Genomic DNA, 23,306 nt, shown 5'->3' with positions numbered 1-23,306 from the left:
TCACACAACAACAGATAGAAAAGATGAGGTAGGAGCTCCCGATTCGCAAGCGGTTAGAAAATGTTCCGCAGTCTTCTGGAAGCGTTGATGCCGCCGTAGCTGAGGTAGGAGCTACCAATAGGCTAGGTTTTCAACTATTGATGAACCAGACTTATGTATAATATGAATTGTAATAATGGCAAGGAATATGTAAATTTATTCAGAACCTTTTTAAGGTGTAACGGTTTATAATTGTGGAATATAAGGACTTGTGTTATTTTTGAGTGTTCATCTCTGAGACTATAACTTATGGTGTGTGTGTTTATTGTGGGGTCACAGTACAGAGTAGTTGAATATTTATTAAGATTGGGTGTTATTAAGGGAAATGGAACTCGTGACAACCCGGATCCTCGACCCCGGATTTGGGGGTGTTACAGAAGTGGTATCAGAGCTAAGCGTTATAAACCTCAGAGATGATGTGACGTTAAGATAATAAGTTCACTAAGATAATAAGAACTCTTGCCAAGTTCCTAGTCGGGCTACCTAACGTAGTACTGACAGTTAAAACCCTTATGGGAACCCTTATAAATATCGTGATAGAAGCGTAGTTCGTTATCGTATTTGGTAGCGGGACTCCGAACCCTGAGGTTGAGGAGCAACAACGCGATGATGTCTTATTACTTATTGGAGATCAGATTATGGATCCGATAGAGCGTCCTAACGCGGGATCGGATGATGTTCATGTTGAGGATGTTGTCCTAGAAGGGATAGTTGCTGAGGAGGATCCCATGGAGGATCCTGACAAGAATGAATAAAGGACCACTGATGAATTGATGACCATGGTTAGGTCGACTACCAGAGGTAGAATTGGTCGGTCACTATCGGAGGTTCGTTCAAGTTTGTAAAGATAGTAGCCCCCTTTAACGCGGCTTACTCGTAAGACTGAGAAGTTTGAATGGACATAGAAATACGAGAACAACTTTCAAGAAGTGAAGCAAAGATTGGTGACGACCCCTATGATGGCGTTCCCGGATGGAAAAGGAGATTTTGTGATGTGTAGTGACGCTTCACATAAGGAATTAGGGTGCTTCTTATACAGCACAACAAGGTAATCGCGTACGCATCAAGACAATTAAGGGAATATAAAATTCGATATCCCCACCCATGAGCTTGGGCTCGTGGCAATAGTTTTGCCCTAAATATTGGAGGCACTACTTGTATGGAGAGAAGTACGAGATTTACACAAGCCATAAGTGCTCTAGTGCATTTTCACGCAGAAAGAGCTCAACATGTGCCAAATGAGGTGGTTAGAGCTAATCAAGGATTACGATTATGAGATTCTTTATCATTCGGGGAAAGCCAATGTGGTGGCTGATGCCCTTAGTAAAAAGGAGAGACTCAAGATGATAATGTCTTTGAGAGAGTTTATAAGAGATTTTGAGAAAATGGAAATAGAAGTGAAGGTAACCGGAGCCGGTACCGAAAAGCTGTTTGAGATTACAAGACAGACCGAATTATTGGAAAAGAACATATTGTGCCAGAAAAAGTGATGAATGAAGGCAGAGAGCCAACAAATAGATATGAGATTAATATCGAGAAAGATGATAAAGGAATAATGAGGTATTCCTATAGAATTTGGGTTCCAAATGTTTAAGAGCTTAAAGATGAGATCCTAGATGAAAGTCATAGTTCAAGGAATAAGATTTAGGGCAAACCCTGAATGTGATAGTCAGGGAGGACGCCATCAAGATAGAAGGAACCCATAACATAATGAAGTGGAAAATGAGGATTTTAACGTATAAGATAACCCCAAGTATGGGAGAAGGATGAAACATTTCATACTGAGAAAATAGAAGTCGAGCAAGATAAGGAGACCCGAGACGGTACTCCTATATGGAAATTCATGGAATTGTCTAAACAGAACTTATACTTTTATTCCCAACCACCACCTTGAGGAAACAATACGGTAGGAAATCCTTTCATGACCTTTAAGTCGCTAAGCTCTCAGAGTTCCAAGGAACAGTTTGACCCAGTCGAGGCAAGAGCCTGACTAAAGGAAATATAGGAATTATTTGAGATTCTAAATGATTGACGAAGCACAAAAGACTGTTTTTGTCACTTACCCCCGTAAGAGAGAGGCCACCCGTTGGTGAAAGGCCAAGAAAGGCACGGAGCCAGAGGTTATAATAAACTGATTAAAGTTCAGACAATTGTTTTCGAGAAAGTACTTCCCAAGGTTATGGAGGTAGTGTAAAAGCTTTAGAGCCAGAACAAAAGCGAACGAGTATGATGAATTATGAAATTAAGTTGTAAAAGTTGTCAAGATTCGTTCTGAGGACACGAATCCAGAATGACGGGATGTCTGAAATCAATGCTTATGTTGTGTTGGTTCATGTAATGGTTGTAATGGAAACGAAAATAAAAGACTGAAAAGGGAAGGAGTATAAAGGGATATAAAGGAAATAGAGTTGAGAAATGATAAGGGAATTAGGTATGGGAAACCCTAAGAAACCCTTGCAATAAAAATAGAGAAGTGTGTCATCATCAGCGCGATGGTGACTGATCATGAGATAAATTCAAGGTTTGAAGGCGTAAGCGATATGTAAAGTTAATTCCCTTAAAGTTGACAGTATTCGATGAAAATTTGAGATAGATCGATTGATTAATAAGGAAACACGGATGGACTGAGGAGACAAGAAAGTAAGAAATTAGGAAAATTGGATGAAGGAAGTGACCTTCAAGAATGTGAAGTGTAAGACCGGGGGCATGATACCCAGAAAGGGAGACGCCAGGTATGAAAGATATCCCAACATTGAGATGACTGTTGAGATAAATAAAAGAGGTAAATGAGTAGTTAGAACTAAAAGGTTCACGTTGAACACGACAAACATCTTCTAGAACATCCCTGTTATCATTACTGAATCAGGCAAGAAAAGCGGATAACCGTTCTTATCTTTTGGAGGCCATATTGATTGACCTCATTTTGAATACAGATGTTAGTGTGAAATTAGGCATATACTATCGAGGTGGGAATGATTGAATAAGATACCCTTATCAGGGATATATGACTTGATTTATCCATGGAAGGATGCATGTACCTTTTAAAGGTGGAATTAAGGATAGAACATCGGTAACTTAAAATGAATCCTCGGGGAATGCATAAAGGTTGGAATTTCACCCTTAATAGGGATAGTGTGAGTTTTGACAGTATGAATTGGAAAGGATTAAGGTAATAACAACCTTTAAGAATCAGTGGAGAAATTTTTCAGAAGTATATACAATGATTCTGGTATTAATAAATGGTATCTTGATATGCCCTGTATCTAGGGAATACAGGAGGAACGATTCGAGGATAACCTTAGAGGTTTTACAAGGAGAAAGGTAATATTTAAAATTCTCAAGAATAAAAATGTTGAAAAAGGAAATATGACGTAATTATAATGATGCCAAGTGGGGCACGTGTTAAACCACGAGAAAGTATGGATCGAACCAGTAAAGGTCGAAATTGTTCAGGGCAATTAGGGCCTAGGATAAAAGATGTTCTAAGTATGATTGAGAGTCAGTCGTGACAGTGATTAACCTCTAAAGACTGAGGCAATAACTTATGGAAAAATGGTGATATTTTTTTTATTCATCAGATTTTAAGGAAAACATCTTCACAGAAGCAGTGATTGGAAATGAGGTAGAAAATTTAGTGAAGGTGGTTAAAATGACATTGATTGTAAGGAAATATTACTATCAAGAAAGGCCAAAGAGGTGGCCGACACTTTAAGTGTAAGAGGACAATTATAGGCGCTCGTGCCAGAGGAATATAGTGATAATGGTTAAGGCTGTGAAGGTTGTATTATGGTGTGGAAGATTGACATTCCTTCTGATGATTGTGCGATACTCAACCGTGATAGTAGTTGGGTAAAGATTAATTTTTGTAATCACCGTGAGCGGGCTATCTATCTTAGAGGGTCATATCTTAAGATAAGCCAGGACCATGTTACGAAAGGACTAAATGAACCTTTGAGCTTCATGTCTCCTAATAAAGACATATGGTTAATAATGGTATTAACCTGCTATCGTTGCTTTCATTGAAACTCTTCTGCAATTTTATCTGCTTCATGTCATATGTACGTCAAGTTCAGGAGTGTTCTTCATGAATCATGAACGGTGATCATGTTACCTCCTTAGAAGAATTCGATACGAGATGTATGGACTCCGTATGGTTAGCTATTAAGATTTCATGGAAAATGAATGACTACAGTAGGTCAACGATGGACCCTAGTAGTGCAGGAATGATTCTGCGGGTAATGAGCCAATTAATTACAACCGTAAGAGTTGTATTGGAATGGATGTTGAGATTAAGTACCACTAATCGGGTTGTGGTGATGTATAAGTTATCATTGATAGACTAATTAAGTCGATTATCTACCTATTGAATACTTATTCCTTCTTATCAATAGAGAGTCGTATTACTATACGAGGAAGGTTGCAGTGCAAGCATAGAATTCTAGTAACGGTGATGTCTAGAATGAAAACCCATATTCGATTTTCGATGTCGAGGGAGTTTCAAAGGTGATTGTGTATAAGCTCGAGCAAGAGCATGGTTCCATAGAATGATGGATGGAATAGTAAATATTTAAGCATGTAAAATGCGATGCTATAATACTTGATGTTGATATAAATACACATATGTTTTGTTCTCCTGTATCAAACCTCTATAGTTCAGAGGTAGGTTCCAAGCCAGATATTTGGTGGCAGTAATTTTTTTTTTCACATATACAATTCTCTTCAATTCGTCCTTTTCTCTTCTTTTCATTTCATATAAGCTGAGAAGAACAACCCTTCCAGAAGGGGAGGTATTGCCGAATGACTATCTATCTGTGTGATAGAAGCCGAGTAGGATACCATATATTGTTTAATTGCTTGTCAAGTACTAAAGGCTGGCCACCTTCTGTACTAACTATGCAATGTAACAAGTGTTCATGATCATAGTGATCTCTCAATAAATTCTTTTACTTCTATATGAAGGACTAAGCTTTCGAAGATAGAAGCAGCTGAAAAAGGAGTAGTAAAGTTGTGGTGGTATGCGGAATGGAAACACATTCGTGATACTAAGGTTGACGAGGTTATTAAAAGGTTATAGAACGCTAACGAGCAAAAGTATAACCAGTATAATATTAGGAACGGAAGGTAGTAGCGATTACAAACTGGAAAAGAATGGGTATTGAGAAGCAAAAGCTCTAATGCTAAAAGCTATAATGAGAGTCTTTGCAATAGACATGAAAGAAATTAGAATGATCACTTAACACAGATTGAGTTTTCTTACGACAATAGATCTTATGTCATTATCGAGTTGTCGCCTTATGAGATCCTTGAGGGAAGACAATGTCGATCTCCCTTATGTTAGGATGAAGTTGTAGAGCGCAAGATGCTCGGACCCGCAGTAGTCCAAAGGACCAAGGATATAATAGATCTAATCAGAGGACGACTGGTAGTAACCCAAGATGGACATAAGAAGTATGTTGATTTGACACGAAAGGACAAAGAATAGGAAGTAGGGGACCTAGTGTTGTTAAAGCTATCCCCTTGGAAACCCTTGGAAATGATTGATGAGATTCGGAAAGAAAGGAAAGCTAAGTCCACAATTTGTCGGACCCTTGGATATATTAAGAAGTATTGGGAAGTTAGCATATGAGCTAGCCTTACCCCAGAACATGTAGCAAGTCATAACGTGTTTCACGTATCAATGTTAAGGAAGTGTAATTCGGATGCCAAATAAATAGGGGCATATGAGCGCATAGACATGCAACCAGACGTAACCTATATGGAGCAACCAGGAAGGGTTATAGATTGAAAAAGGAACAAGTGCTTAGGAGAAGGGTTATCAAACTATTCAGAGTTTGATGGAAGAACCACAATGTGGGAAAATTTACTTGAGAGTTAGAAAGTGTAATGCTAAGAAAGTATCCCTATTCATTTTCTATCTGATTCCGGGACGAAATCCTTTTAAGGAGGGGAGACTGTAATAACCCCAATTTTTGGAATTTTTGAAACCCTTATGAATAGTGATTTTGCTGATTATGCTGAATAAGAAAACTTTTCATGCCACACTATGTAGGGGTTCTGTTATTGATATTTTGAGATTTTATTAGTACTCCATATGGTATATAAGTGTATGTAAAGATCGTCAGAATCCAATTCCGAACACTTTGATTTTTCCCAGAAATCCACCAGATACAGAAAGAAGTGAGTATAAGGTAACAGGATAAATATGATTTAAATTCAAGGATTTTAAGAGGGGATCATAAAAAGGAATATAAAATATTGAGGAAGGTTTAGGGGAACCCAAGTGATAAGATCCCGAATATGATTCCTCAAACGATAAACGAGAACGAAAGTTAAGCGAACCGTATAACAGATCAGCGGTCATTAGGCAAGCAATTAGGAGTTAATCAAGGAGGTTAGGGATGATGATGTCATCAAACCAACAAGAAGAAGACAAGTGTAACAAGATGACCTAAGCTTGATGACCTAAGCATGACAAGTGGGAAGGATTGGTTGGTTGATTGTGAGCCACACATTTTTCACCATGGTAAAAATTTAATTTAATTCCAAGACAAAAGGAAGCAACCAACCAACAAATATCATAACACAAATACAAATTGAAAGTTGACTTTCCCATTTCAAGAAGAAAGCTCTCGGCTAAAACAAACCCAGCAACTTCAAACTGCCATATCTCCTTCAATACTCTCTCAAATGTTGTGTTCTATAGCTCGTTGGAAAGGTATTGAGATGGCCTACAACTCTTGTTCACAAGTATCTTCCAAATAAGCATGGTAAGACCCTCATTTTTACAGTTCTTTAAATCGGACTTTTAGAAACTTCAAAGCCTAACTTTGTGTTCTTGATTTCTTTGGAAAGATCAAGCTTGTAGGAGGCTCCATAAGGCTTCCTAGTAACTTTCCACCCTCCAAGAAAGGTATAAATCTTCACACCCTTTAGTAATAAGTTTGAATGTTGAAGTTTGGAGATGGTTTGGATGGATGAGTAGTAATTTGAATGATAAGCATGATTCGAGCTTAATTGTTAAGTAGTTTAGTTGAATTTGAAGATGTTATAATATATGATTGGATTGAGATCCTTGAGCTTATTATGACTGAAATCAGTAGCATTGATGTGTATCTTGAGTTGTTGTTGATTGGTAGTTGGATTGATATGATTTGGAATGGTAAAAAATTTGGAAATCGTGTAAACATAGCCGTCGTAATGTCCGATTTATTTTAGACTGCTTTTGTTCATAACATTTGGACCCGAGAACTCCCTGCTAGATTTTGACCATTGCCATGTTTAGATAGTTCATGTTACGATCTTCGTTTTGATATGTGGTTCGTTTGATTCCGATGTACGGTTTAGGAGAAACGGCCGTTTTAAGTAACGACGTTTCGCGAACGAAACATTACCCCTCGCCTTACTTTGAAACATAGGTTAAAGACCTTAAAAGACTAATTGGAGTATGAAACATTTATGTAAAGTGTAATAGGCAGTTGGTAAGACACTCGCGAAGGAATCGCCTTAAAACTCGTAATGGTTAATTTATTAAAAATGGTGGAGCTGAGGGTACTCGAGCGACTTAAGAGAATCAGTAAGCGCAAAGCGAGCGTTAGAGTCTAATTTGGTTAAAGTATAGATTTACAAGTGACTTCGGTTTAATTCCAACTTATATGTTGTTTATAGGTTACCAGACTCGTCCCGAGCCATTTGTAACGCCCAGTCGCTCAGGCAAGTTTTCTACCCGTTATACTGTTGTTGTGATGTATATGTGTATATGCATGATCTTGTGATAAATGCATATTTGTTATTAGCAAATTCTTGTGATATATTGTAGCATGTGATATGGTATATATGCATGCCTGTTTCGTATTCTTGATTTATATATCTGTTGGTTCAAATGCTTATTCGTTGCATAATACCTATGCTAGAGATAAGCAGTATTTGCGTATACCCTTAGTATAGGGGATCAAAAGGTGAACTTTTTCTAAAACCGGGAGGCGAGGCTCCCGAGTATAATATATATTTATATATATATATATTGATATAGTTTTTAAAACTATTAATCGAATAAGGTTTATTCGATAACTTTATTTTATTTAATGAATATTATTACGAATATTCATTCGAGGGCTTATGACTCCTTTATTTTATTTAATGAATATTATTACGAATATTCATTCGAGGGCTTATGACTTCTTTATTTTATTAAATGAATATTATTTTGAATATTCATTCGAGGGCTTATGACTTCTTTATTTTATTAAATGAATATTATTTTGAATATTCATTCGAGGGCTTATGACTTCTTTATTTTATTAAATGAATATTATTTTGAATATTCATTTGAGGACTTATGACTCCTTTTATTTTATTATTTGAATATTATTTGAATATTCATTCGAGGGCTTATGACTCTTTTATATTATTTATTGAATATTATTTGAATATTCATTCGAGGGCTTATGACTCAGTTTATATTATTTAATGAATATTATTTGAATATTCATTTGAGGATCTATGACTCCGATTATTTGCTGAGATATATTCTTTATTTTATTAAAGAATAAGGTGTCGGTAATCAAACTTATCTTTGATTATTCAAATAAAGATAGTACTTTCGTATAAGTATATCTTTGGTTATTTAATACTCATTTCAAGTATAAGTTCTAAAACTTCTACTTCAATTATTTTTATAAAGATTATTCTTTATGGGAATATTATTTAAATAATAATATTCAGATATTTTCTAATATATTGGGACTGATTTATTTCATTAAATCAGCATTACTCCAAACACTCTTTAAAGTATTTTCGAGTCTTCAAAATGATTTTTAAAAGTTAGAGCGGATCTCAAAACTCATTTTTATATTTAAGATCTTCCTTTTAAAGGGGATTTAAATACTCGTTCAAAACTTGAGGGATCCGGCTCAGTGGTGTATTTTACATTCGCAATGAAGTTGCTGTTTTGAGAAAACATCTTGATTACTTGCCCATCGTTCGGGAAGTAAGTTCATCTATTTGAGTCGGCATAAGCAACATGGGCTCAGTGGGCGTCCATGAAAGTGTAAGTGGCTCAGTGGGAGTCCATCAAATGCGTAAGTGGCTGAGTGGCAGTCCAGCATAAGGTCCTATTACGGCCAGGGTGATGACCAGTGGGGAATTCGTCAATCTACTAGTAGAAAAGGTTACTTATTGGTATCTTTGCCTGATCAGTAAGATATCAGGTTTATGCCAAGGTTTTCTCCTTTCCAAATTCATTGGATATTACAACTCTGTTTATAATTTTCATAACAGAGGTTTTCAAGGAGTGTATGAAATGTATATATATAGGTGTATATATATATCGGGATTTAATGAAGTATCTCGTAACTTCATTATTTATAATGATATTCAAAGATTGAATCTATTCAAATATTGTCTTGTAGTCTCATCTATGTGATGAACTTTTGAACTGATTATAACTTGAACGGTGGTAGTTCAAGTAATATTTGGAAAAGATATAAGTATATTGGGGTATCTTGTAACTTCATATTTTCAACTTATATCTAGTTAATGATTATCTTATGCATATCAAAGATTTTCAGAAAAACGTTGAGACAAGGGTAGATATATGAGATCACCTTGCAACGATATTTTTATACAGTTATAAACTGGAACTCTGTGTATATTATGCATGGAAGAGGACTTCCAAGATTTTGAAAAGTATATATGTATATAGACTGAATATTTTGCGACTTCATCGCATTAAGATATCAAACTTGGTTCATTTCTTTTGACCAAGACTTTCATGAGTACTATGAGAAGGCTCATATATTGTTAATCATTATACATATTATTTTGGTGGGCTTGCTGCTCACCCTTGCTTTCTTCTTTCATCACACAACAACAGATAGAAAAGATGAGATAGGAGCTTCCGATTCGCAAGCGATTAGAAAACGTTCCGCAGTCTTCTGGAAGCGTTGATGCCGCCGTAGCTGAGGTAGGAGCTACCAATAGGCTAGGTTTTCAACTATTGATGAACCAGACTTATGTATAATATAAATTGTAATAATGGCAAGGAATATGTAAATTTATTCAGAACCTTTTTAAGGTGTAACGGTTTATAATTGTGGAATATAAGGACTTATGTTATTTTTGAGTGTTCATCTCTGAGACTATAACTTGTGGTGTGTGTGTTTATTGTGGGGTCACAGTACAGAGTAGTTGATTATTTATTAAGATTGGGTGTTATTAAGGGAAATGGAACTCGTGACAACCCGGATCCCCGACCCCGGATTTGGGGGTGTTACAAATAGTAAAGCTTACCGAGTGTTTAACCTCAAATCACTTGTGGTGGAAGAATCTATGAATGTCGCTTTTGATGAAAGTAAACCACCGGAGAAATATAAAGATCTTGTTGACCAAGAAAATGTTGAACAAGATGATATTGAAAAGGTTATTCGATAATTCAAAAATATGGATCTAGGGACTCCCGTACATAAAAATCCATTAGAATTGGATGAAAATGAAGATGAACTTCCTCAAGCAATTCCCACTATAAAAAGTCATCCATTAGATAATGTGCTTCGAGACTTAAGGAAGGGAGTTCAAATGCGGTCACAAGTTCAAAACGTTGTGAATCATCTTAGTTTTCTATCTCAAATAGAACCTAAGATCGCGAAAGAGGCTTTATTAGACGAGGATTGGATTTTTGCTATGCAAGATGAATTGCTCCAATTTACTCGTAGTAAAGTGTGGGAACTTGTCCCTAAGCCTCATGAAACTTCCATAATTGGTACAAAATGGGTATTTCGAAATAAATTAGACGAGAATGGAACGGTAGTTCGAAATAAAGCAAGATTAGTTGCACAAGGATATACCCAAATGGAAGGAATAGACTTTGATGAAACATATGCACCGGTAGCAAGAATTGAATCAATTCGAATGCTATTGGCTTCTGCTTGTCATAAAAACTTTAAAGTCTATCAAATGGATGTGAAATCTGCATTCTTAAACGGAATTTTGGAAGAGGAAGTATATGTGAAACAACCTCCTAGGTTTGAAGATACAACACATCCCGATCATGTCTATAAATTATATAAAGCTGTATATGGCTTAAAATAAGCCCCAAGAGCATGATACAAAAGGTTGAGCAAGTTCCTACGAGACAATAAATTTAAGATGGGAACGACCGATAAAACCTTATTTACGAGGCAAGAAAAAGATGATATATTGCTCGTACAAATATACGTAGATGACATCATTTTTGGATCAACAAATGATGCACTATGTAAAGAATTCTCTGAAAATATGAGTAAAGAATTCGAGATGAGTATGATGGGAGAATTAAACTTCTTTTTGGGATTGCAAATAAGGCAATCTGATGAAGACATCCATATCTCTCAATCCAAGTATTGTAAAGAGATGTTGAAAAAATTCGAAATGGATAATGCCAAACCCATCTCTACTCCTATATCTACATCCGATAAATTAATGGAAGATCCAAAAGGAATTCTCGTAGACACAAAGAAATATCGAGGAATGATCGGTAGGTTGCTCTATATAACTGCAAGTCGTCCCGATATACAATATAGTGTTTGTAAGTGTGCTAGGTTTCAAGTAGCACCTAAAGAATCTCATTTATCCGCGGTAAAAAGGATATTGAGATATCTTAAAGGAACCACTGATGTTGGTCTTTGGTATCCAAAAGGAATACCATTTGACTTAGTATGTTTTTCTGATTCGGATTATGCCGGGCATTTAGTCGACAAAAAAAGTACTAGTGGTACTTGTCAGTTTATCGATGAATGTTTAGTTTCTTGGTTTTCAAAGAAACAAAATTCCGTATCCATCTCAACAACCGAGGCTGAGTATATAGCAGCTGCAAAATGTTGTGCTCAAATACTGTGGATGAAGCAAACACTAGCTGACTATAATATAAAATTTGATGTGATCTCAATCTTATGTGATAATACGAGTGCTATTGATCTTAACAAGAATCCCGTATTACATTCTAGATCTAAACATATAGATGTGAGACATCATTTTTTACGTGATCATGTCAATAAAGGCGATATAAAAATGACTCATATTGATACTGAGATCAATCTCACTGACATATTCACAAAACCATTAAATTCCTAAAGATTCACTAAACTCCGCTTGGATTTAAGACTGTTGGAATTTGTGAAATAATGGTTTATATAAAGAACAGTTGAGAATTATAAAGAAGTCTCAACGATAAGGATATTCTCCCGATCAAGTTATTAAGTTTATCTGAAACTCAGATTCGTCAATAAAGAAATTTATTGATCGGATTAAGATAACTTAAATAGCCCAAATTAACCGGGAAAATAAACTTAATCGAGTGAATATTTATTATTCCATGAGATTTATAAATATTTAGAAAGTCCTTATATAAACTGATTATTATTTTTCAGTTATTTATATATATTTATATATATCTTTTGTGTTCTTAAATATATATATATATATATATATATATAGTCTCTTTTTTTTAGATATATCTATAAATATATGTTATTTAAGTATATATATACTTCTGTGATATTTATATTTAAATATTTTGAAAATAATTATATAAGGATAAAATAATCCGGCTATTTTTTAAAATAGTTTTATAAAAGAATTACTTTTTATTGTTCCCCAATTAACCAGCCCAAATCAATTAAATATATCAGGCCCATGTATTTAATTTATAAAAATATCTATTTCAGCCCAATCAAAAACCCAGCCCATGCTTATTTTTAAGCCCAAACTACAAAACCCTACAAATCCTAGCCATTGATTCATAGATCAAGTCAATCTCAACCATTAATTTACTAAAATATATAAACCTATTTTTATGTCTACAGTGTCATTTGACACGGTTCAGTTGAAACCCTAATCTCTAAACACTCTCTCATCTCTCTTCTTCTTTCCGCCTCTTTCGAAGAACCCTAGATCGATTTCTTCATTTTTCTCTTCGATTCTCGATGAAATTCATTAGATATTATACTTATATTTCACTATTCGTAGTTAGTAACATACGATTAATGTATAATCGTGATTGAGTTAGTAAAATCAAATCGATTTTGGTGATAAAAATCGACGATTTGCATAATCGAACGAGAATCATCAAATCGGACATTAAACTGATTAATTAATATATATATATGTATCAACAGTTTTGATTGATCAATTCTATGAAGCCCTAATGTTTTTTTAGTTTCACAACAGGAGAAGACCAAATCAATTCAAAATCGATTCGGAGAAGAAGATACAAAGGTGCATGCGGCTTGAATCAACGGATTGGATGTTGACTCAGTCCGCGACTGGGTCAACCAGGTAAGTCCTATGAGTCAGGCCAGACTCTAGGCTTAGGTGAGAATTTTGTATTTCTTTCAGTCCCATTTGATTATTTTTGTGGTTAAAGGACTTAACTGAAGTTGAATCGAACATTATTTGATTAAATCACACCTTAATTATGATATGAGTGTTCTGTGATATGGTTTTGATGAAGCTATGAATTAATACTACTCTATGTTTGATTGAATTAACAGTATAAAGCTTGGATTATTGATATAGAGTTTATGTTGGATTTATGATTATTTATTGGATTTGTGATTATCTGGTGGATTTGTGACTGTGTTGGATTTGTGACTGTGTTGGATTTGTGACTGTTGGATTTGTGATTGTCTGTTAGATTGGTGATTACTTGTTGATTATGAAGTTCAGTTAAGAAATTTTGTTAATTAATCTGAACTGTATCTTAATGGTTGCTTAAAGTGGTAAATTCGTATATAATAATCTGTTAAAGAACATGCTTGGTTAAAGTCTGTGAAAATGTTTGTTCAATAATTTCTGTGAAATTGTTTAAAATAAGGTCTATTTTCTTGGTCAATTATGGATTTTTGGTATAAGCTTCACTAATAACAGATTGGTTGTTGATACATTAATTAATTTATGTCCAAGAAAGTCAGTGTCTTAGTTGATTTGACTTTAAGTTCCATGATAACTCTGTGTACTTCATGAATTCTTATTTACCTGATGATGGAGTTACCTAGGTATAAATCCTGTTGAATTGAGTCTTTAACACTGCCTTTTGTATTTACAATCTAATTACCTGATTATCCTTGCAGAACTATAAGTATATGTGATTATGATATGTGTGTTATTAAAGCATATTACTTAAGTTATTAAGGTTACTATAAGTATATGTGATTAGTTGTTTAACATTAGTCTGTTCAAACCACACCAAATTAATCTAAGATTACTGAGATATTAAGGTTGTATAAGTGTGTGTCCAAATGTATTTGCAAGCTGTCCTGTTTGCTGTCTTAAGCTGAATACATTGAATCTGGATAAGAAATGTCTTGTTGAATGCAATCCCTACTTGTCTATTTGAACTGTGTACTATTCTGTGCATTTTTTATTTACTTGTGCAGTTACAAGAAATCAGATAAGGTATTATCAAGAACTGGTTTGTGTAATCTCAGATTAACAAAAATAAATAATACACTCACACACCAGCCCTCACACACCAGCCCTCACAGTAAGACCTGGTAGGGGAGCCTTGAGCATCCCTATATCTGGATCACTGCTGTGATTAATGGCCACTTAGAAAATTAAGGTGACATTTTATTTTAACTCACTGCATTTAAAGTGTTATATCTGATATAAATGATCTGAGTGTTGTATTGCCTTGAATGCCATTTGAATTAAATGAAAACTGATTGTGTATGCCATGTTCTGTGTTTAAATGTGTATGAAATTCTCTTGGTTGCATCTCATTGATAACATAGTTTCTTGAGAAATAAATGTTACATTCATTATTAAACATTCAAATTTTTCAGAACATTAAATTCAGTTCCAAAAAGTAACAATCTGTCTGCATGAATCTTTTCTTAAATCTGAACATCCTTAAATGCTTTGCTTGTCACTTGCTAGAGTCTATGTGGTAGAGTAAGCTGCTTTTCACCTTTATGTCACACATTCTCCCAAATCTGTGTACTTTTTGTACTTTTAACAGTACTAAAACAGTATTTCCTAGTACCAGTTACATATGCCATCTCTCAAAATTCATACCCTAGTTGCATTATATACATACCTAGGATTTGGAATTATGTAAACCATGCCTCTGCACATCAAACTCTTTGCCAAATACATTTAATGAAAATCACTGTTCATGAACAGTGAAAGTTATTTTCCAGAAAATTATTTTTCTAACTTAAATTGTATTCTGTGCTATGTGCATGCATATATACTTGTTTAACTTGCTGCATTCACACACAAAAACACAGTTCATTTTGCATTACTCCACTTCACTTGCAACATGAACCCAAATGCTAACCCTTTTTACCTTAAACCCAGACCACTGATTGAGAATCCATATCTTCTTGAAGATATGGAGAAAAATCAGTTTCACCATCACAAATCATCAGCCTTCAAAACTGTTCAATCTTCATACCCTAAACACTATCATAAAAGATATTTTCCACCTAAACAACTCAGAAAGGGATACAAAAATCACACCATTCCTTTCTACCAAAGTAGAAAATTTCAGAACCCTCATTCCCCTAACCCTAGACCAACTAAGCCTTTCCAACCACAAGTCTATACCAGGAAAGCCAATCTCAGACAAGAACCAAACCCTGGCCCAAACATGAACAAACCAAAACCTCCACCACCAAAACTATCTAACCCATCAAACTCCAAAAAGTTTCTTGAACTCATAAAAAATGTCCAACCTGTCACTTGTGTGGATGTTAAAGGTGAAGTGGAGTTCATCATTAGAAGGGCTAAATGGGATGGTTTGATGTACAATCTAGGAAAACAGTATTTCACTCATCTCATGGGGGAATTTTATTGCAACATGAACATAATTAAAGGGGCAGAGGGCATCTTACATTTCACTACTACAGTGAATAGGAAAGTTATCTGTGTAGATAACAAGAGCATAAATAGAGCACTGCATTTACCTCTTCATCTATGTGAGTTGCCATGTGAGGACATATTTTCTCTGTTTGTGTTTAATAAGTTTGAATTTGAACTTATGGTAGGAATATTTTGTAAGCTTGATGTGCCTGATGGTCTCTGTGATGTCAACTGTGGTAATCACTTTAAACATTTCACTAGCACTTTCCAACACCTTGCTCTTATTATTAGGTCTAATGTTATGCCTAAGCCTAATCAGAGCAAATGTTTTGACTTCTTTGATATGAAAATCATGCATCTGCTTGCTAATAACAAAATCAATTTCAGTATCTCCTATGTCATTCTCTTGAACATGATAAATGCTCATCTTGTTGATTATATGCCATATGGTATGTTAATTACTTCTCTCTTTGCAATCTGCAACATTCTAATGCCTGAAATCTTTGCAAATCTGGCTGATTCACAAATCACCAATGACCATTTTAGGCCACAAGTGCCCCTGATGCACTGTGAACCTCAAGAGGTCACCCCTGTTGTCATTCCTCAGTTCATTAGAGAGGAAGATGTCTTTCTCTCTAAATTTGAGTCTATCAAGGCCATGTTTAATGAACTAAAAATGGAACTTAAGAGAGTAAAAACTGAAAATAATGAGGTTAAGGAAAAGGTAGGAGAACTAGAAGGCATCACTGCATCTTGTAAACATATGATTGCATATTTAGAAAACCTAGCTGCATCTACACTAGGAACAAATTGCATGCCTGACCAAGAAATTGTCAATTCCTTTCAAGTTCCTTTGAGTGAGAACACTGCAATGATTTATGAGTTAGAAGAAGTAAGTGTGGAAGCTAGAGGTCAATTGATTGATAATCTGCCTGATTTAATCCATGTCTGTGATGTTGATGGTAATGTTATTGGATGATTTGTGTTGATGTTCTTGCTACTGAATGATTAAGTGCCTTGCTGTGTTGCTGCTTCTGCACCCTTTTTGCTGATCTATTATTGATCTGTTGTATTTCTTTTGGTGTAATTTGAATTAAACCTTTGGATTTCTGATTTGATGTTTGTAACCTTAACTCTGTTGTAATTTGGTTGAACTTACTGGAGTGTATGCACTTCTAATGCTGTGTAATCTGTAAGACAGGTGCAGAACTTTGTTCTATTTAATCAGTGAACCACACTTGTTCAATGTAATATAATATGCATTTTGTTACATCTGGTGTTGCATACTCTATCATACTTATACTATACTTTTTGCTCTTAAATTCACTAATAAATCTCTGCAAGAACACAGTCAATTCTGACGTTAAAATTATCTGAGTCTTAGTATTAGAATATGAATTTGTGTTTACGGTTGGTGATGCATTCTGGCTTAGTGTCATGTTCTATGATGTTCCCTAATCAACTCTGTCACTAATCTGTGAAGTTGATTATTACTAAAAACTGTCATTAGATTACTCTGTCAGTTTAATCTTATCTACCAAATTGACTGTCAAATTAACTTTCTATAAATGTTTGCTCCTGTCTCTTTCAGATCAGCTGAAAGTTAAGCTATTTGGTAACTGGTATATGTGTGTATTATCTAACAAATATGCAGGCTAACCACACGCATGCAAAGCTCAAAACTGATCAAGCTTAGCTTATGGAAACATTATGTTAACATCATCAAGTCTCATTCTACAAAGGTATGACAGGTATATATTCTTAATTTATAATAATCCTATTTCCACACACACATCAGGCTGTTGTATTAAGTCCCAGTATTAAACCAATCCAACTGAATCTTTCGTGGTAAGTGAATGAGTAAAAGATATTGAGTTTCATTGTATGTGTAATAGATTGTTTCGAAAAGTCCAGCTCCTTAGAATATATTAGCTTTCCAAAATGTATAATCTGCTAATTGGCTCTGAAATAGAAATAGAATGTATTAGTAATTAGATGTTGTAATATGACAGTAGCTGGCAAAGTTGATTTTATCGAATAGAATGTATTAGATCTCAGACCTTGTAACATGAACATTGTTTCCATTAGTGACAGTTTTTGTAAATTGTGATTGAAAATTATGTATGCTAGAATGTCAATCACTAAGGAAGTATTTACATGAATTATGGTCTTTAAAGATTGAACAAAATTAAAGATTGGCTTAAATCCAATTTGTCTAAAGCTACATGAATTCTATCAAACTGAAAAGAACTTGCTAAAACTAAATTGACTGATCATTGATTTAAGTATAGTTCTATCAGACGACTAAGTCACACCATCATACTTATCAAAACTGTTTTTAAACTGCAATCTTTGGTAATCAATAAAAGTGAAAAAGGACTCATCATAAATAGATATAATTAAACACTGGATTTTGTACAAACAATATGCTATCTTTTCGGTCAAACCATGACTGTATAAGAATCTCTTCCTAATGCTAAGCTACATGTATTATATCTCAAAAGTATTGTTTTAACTGCTTTCTTTCCATACATACAAAAACAGACCAAACTTACCATGCATATCATTTTATTAATTTCTACATGCTCAAATACATGTGTTTGACTAGAAATATTAATCAAAATGCCATGTTTTCCAACGTTAATGCTTTTTAGATAAAATTCTATATATTCTTTTTGGCATGTACCAAACAAAAGGGAAAGAGAAATTGGACCCCTTAATGCCTTAATGTTCAATTTTTTTCAAAATTTTTGAATATTGGTATCTTTTTGATATACAAGGATCTATATCTGTGCTTCTATTATTGTATGATACATCTAACAAAGTATTTTGCAAGATCTCAAGAAAGAGATTTAATCTCTAAGTATATAAATGCTTTATGTGCAAAATATTTTTCAAAAATTCATGCATACACCAAGGGGAAGCACACACTATTAATTTTATGTTTGTTTGGCAAATACCAAAAAGGGGAAGATTGAAAGGATATCTTCGATATATTATTTATTTTGATATTTGTACGATTAAACATAAAATTAAGAACAAGTAGATCCTCTCCATTAGGACATAAATTTAATTGATCCAAATCAAAGTCAAAAAGTCAAACTAGCAAAATCATGTCTTTTAAACAGATAAAAGAGATATTCCATTCTTGCAAAATATCAAAACTATATCCTAATGGAATATATCTCTAAGGAAATATGATCAAAGAAGAAACATCAAGATATGATATTTCTTAGATCTGTGTTGCAACAGGAATATGGCAACAAGCTCGAATAAGGAATATTGCAGAAATACTCTTTAGAGATCTCGTGCTATATCAAAAATATTTTACTCTTCGAACCTAAATATTTTTTCCATCCTTAAAAAGAGTTTTTACTCAAAGTTTATTAATATTTATGGTTGAAGTATTAATATCCATTTTTACACCCATTATGTGTGTTCGTAAAGTAATTTTCTCCCCTTTCGTAAAATCAGTATTTCTCGGAGAAAATTATTCAAAAATACTCAAAAATATTTCCCACCACTCAAATATATTTTATATATTAGGAAATATATTTTAAGTATTTATACAAGTCAAAACTTTGGTCAAAAGATCCATCTCCTTTATTTCAAGACCAACGATATTTTTATTCGGAAGAAAGGCTGACAGAACAGTTTCATTTTTAGATAAAATACTTCCACATGCTAGAATGACTTTAAATTTGGTATGGATCATTTAAATGGTATTTTATAAGTATGGTAAAAATTTTGTAGCATTTAGAGAATTTTTGTCCGGCCACAAAAATCGAGGCAGTTGGTCCCACAGTTGACCACGTTTGACCTAGTTACCATTGACAAAAGTCGACCAAAACTTGCAGGACATCATTTTATAATATTTAGGTAATTATCATAGTTTTTATGATATATATTTAAGAGTTTTTGGGGTGGTCATAATTAATGGTGCTTAATCCTTAATTAAAGTAATTAAAGAATGATTAAAAGAAAAGGAAAATATATATTTAATATATATATATATATATCAGCTGAGATTTGAACGGATACTAGCTTGTGCTTCCTTCCCACTTGGAAAGAAACACAACCTATTTGTCATGTCATCAATCCATGTGATACACTCCATCCACCATTCATTCCTTCTCAAATCTCAACCATTCAATCCACCCAACTTCTCCTATAAATAAACCCCCACCCCAACCCATTTTCTTCAAGCTAAAGAGCCACAAGGTTGCTGGGATTTTTTTAAGAAGTGCTTCTCTTCATCTCTTTCAAATTCTATACACACACTTCTTCTCAAAAACATTTTCTCTCTTTTATATACTTACATATATACAAGGTTTTTGAAACCCAAGCTTAGCTTCACCAAACCAAGCTTTATCCCAACAAGTGAGCTCATCCACTACAACTTCCCGGCCTCCCGAAGGGCTGCCCAAGTTCGACCAAAGTGCCAAAATCCGGCCGAACCTCCGGCAAATTTTTCCGACGAACTTTTCCGACCGTTTTTCAAAAGTGGTTAATTTTAGCTTCTTATTTGAGTTCTTTGTATTTAAGCCTTGTACTTAGCTTCTCTACATCATCGTAAGCTCTAATACTAGTTCTCTTATAAAGGAAGTTCTCGGGGAGAACTTAGATTCGAACTCAGAATTCGAATAAGTACTTGATCTTCATAAAAATCATTCCAACAAGAAGATCTAAAAAGAAAAGTACTTTATCTCCAAGGGGAGATTATATTTGACACAAGTACGAGTGAGCCAATTATTTCTTGCACTTTAATTGGATCTTGGCTAACACTCATTCGTGCTCATAAAATAATTACGAAGTTTAAGTGTAATCCCTTCTAGCATCTTTAGTGCTCTCCGGGGGATTATTACTTGTCTCATATAAACACTTCGTAATTTGTCAAATCTTAAAACGGATCGTACGAGTTAGACAATTACTTAACGCTCTTTAATTGGATCTTGTCTAACTAATAACATACATATAAAATATTACGAAGTAAAAGTGTAATCCCTTCCAACATCTTTAGTGTTCCGGGGGATTATAACTTGATTCATATAAACTACTTCGTAATCATCCGTTATTTAAAGACGAATCAAATCCACGAGTTAGCCAATTATTTTCACGCTCTTTAATTGGATCTTGTCTAACACATATCGTGTATATAAACAATTACGAGACATATCGTATAAGCCCCTTCTAACATCTTTCAGTGTTCCGTGGGGTTATTATTCGATATATATAAACTACTCGTAATTATTCATCTAAACTTCAAAAGAACGATCTTACGCCAATTACTTGCACTTCTATTATTTGAATCTTGGCTAAGAATCATAAATCTTATACAAGTGCTTGAAGTTAAAAGTATACTTTGACCACATAAGTGTCAAAACAAAAGTATACTAAAATTCTTAAGCCTACGAGCGTAAAGGATAAGTTACAATTTCGAGATTGTAACTATAGTATTCTTCGATTTATAAATACGTAATCGAAAGAAGAAGAATACTAAAGAAGCCATAAGCCATAAGTGTTTAACATAAACAGGGACTTCTCATATTACTCCACAACTTTATTAAATCTATAAAGGAGTAATTATAAATATACTTGACCAACTTGTATTATTCTTAAGTCACATATTGTTATTTAGTTTTAATATTCTTATTTGAATATTATACTAATTGTGGGCTAGTACAGTAACATACTAGTTCAAACCATCTTTTATATACTTGGTTTGTTTCGTGGATTGTCTTGTTAGTTTTGTAGTGAGGTGAAGTGACATGAGGTGATTCTCGTTCTAAGACCCAAGTCCTAGACGTACTAACGGGGAGTTAGTAGTCTTCGCACTGTGAAGAAGAGAAAAGTCCCAAGACCGGATCACTAAGAACCAAGACCGACAAAATCTAAGGAAGCCAAGTCCACACAAAGGCTCTACAACAACTTTGAAGAAATAGCGGGGAGTTATTGTATAAGGTAAGTTGTGTAGGTATTAAATTTATTTTGAGGTGGTGACCCTTGTGTTACGTACCAAGACAAATACTTGTAAAGGGTATAAAGGCTTCTCCGCCTACTAAAGGAGCAAGTTTATTATAAGGGAAAATCCTGAGTCCGGGTGAGGAGCTTGGGGACTGGATTAGGGGTGAGCGAATCTATTAGAGGTTGCGCCATCACGAACTAGGATAAAATCACCGTATGGTATTTTCTTTCCTTGCACTTTATCTTCCGCACATATAAACTGCATAACCACTCGGTAAAGTTTTGAAAAGGGATAAAATATTTTTAAAATGCCACAACAATTTTTAAATTGGTAATTAAGCTTTTCAACCTCCCTTCTAGCTTAAAATAGCCCTCTTACGAGACCTTAGAAGAAGGAAACTAATTCCTGCTTTCTAGGACTCCAAAGTTCATTCAGAGGTGGAGACTTGCCCATCAAGTTACCCAATTTTACCCTAATTCCTAGACTTTCAATGTCTATACAAAGGGTCTTACTCCTTCAACTTCAACAGAACATTTTTCTGGGCAAGAGCTCCACACATCACCACTATAAAACCACATTTTGGAGCACAACTCTAAGCATCCCGAAATCGCGAAGGCATCCTACAAGCCACGAGGCCATTACCTAAAATGATGTTTTAGACTTAGTCTTTGAAGGACATGAAAGTCACTACGTCCTTGGTCAGCTCTCGCTTTCATAGCCCCGGGGGAAAGTATCACCAAGAACTTTGTTTTGGCTTGATCCCTGCTATACGCCACGGTATGTAGGCATCTTGTGAGGGCAGGTTCAAGCCACAAAACACACGTGCGACCATTAAAAATCAAAGCTTATCAAATCCTAACGTTAAATATGAACAATAAATAAATCCATATTTTTTTTATCCATAACACCATCTAATTAGTTGTAGTATAAATCCTAACATGTATAAATAATAACTAGCGTAAATAATTCAGTCAATTTTGTAATATAAAATATCTTATTTTAAATCGTTTGATTTATATTTATATTTGTCTTATTCCTGAAATAAGAATTAATATTTTAATTTCATTTTATATTTATAGTTATATTCATAATTTTGTAATATAAAATACCCTATTTTAAATCATTTGATTTGATTTCATTTCAAAAAAATTGGCTATATTTATACAACAAAAATTTACATGACTAATTTTAACCGCTAAAAACTATGATTTTATTTAAATAATATGAAATAAACTTTATTAAATTAGCAATCGATATACAATAAATTATTAATTTTAGAAGCATTAGTTATATATGTATAGATAATATCGAATAATTTTTCATACAAATCTTTATAAATGGTAAATTAATCATATACTACCATTGTAATTAAAACATTTATATCTATCTGTGTCATTAGAAAAACATTATTTACAAAAGCTATTGTGATTTTCTTATATAAGAAATACAGCTAGACGCGCCCCTA

Source organism: Apium graveolens, chromosome 4 (genome assembly GCF_009905375.1).
Source record: "Apium graveolens cultivar Ventura chromosome 4, ASM990537v1, whole genome shotgun sequence".
Taxonomy (NCBI): Eukaryota; Viridiplantae; Streptophyta; class Magnoliopsida; order Apiales; family Apiaceae; genus Apium; species Apium graveolens.
The sequence above is the reverse complement of the archived record's forward strand: the minus strand, read 5'-3'. Positions refer to the sequence as shown.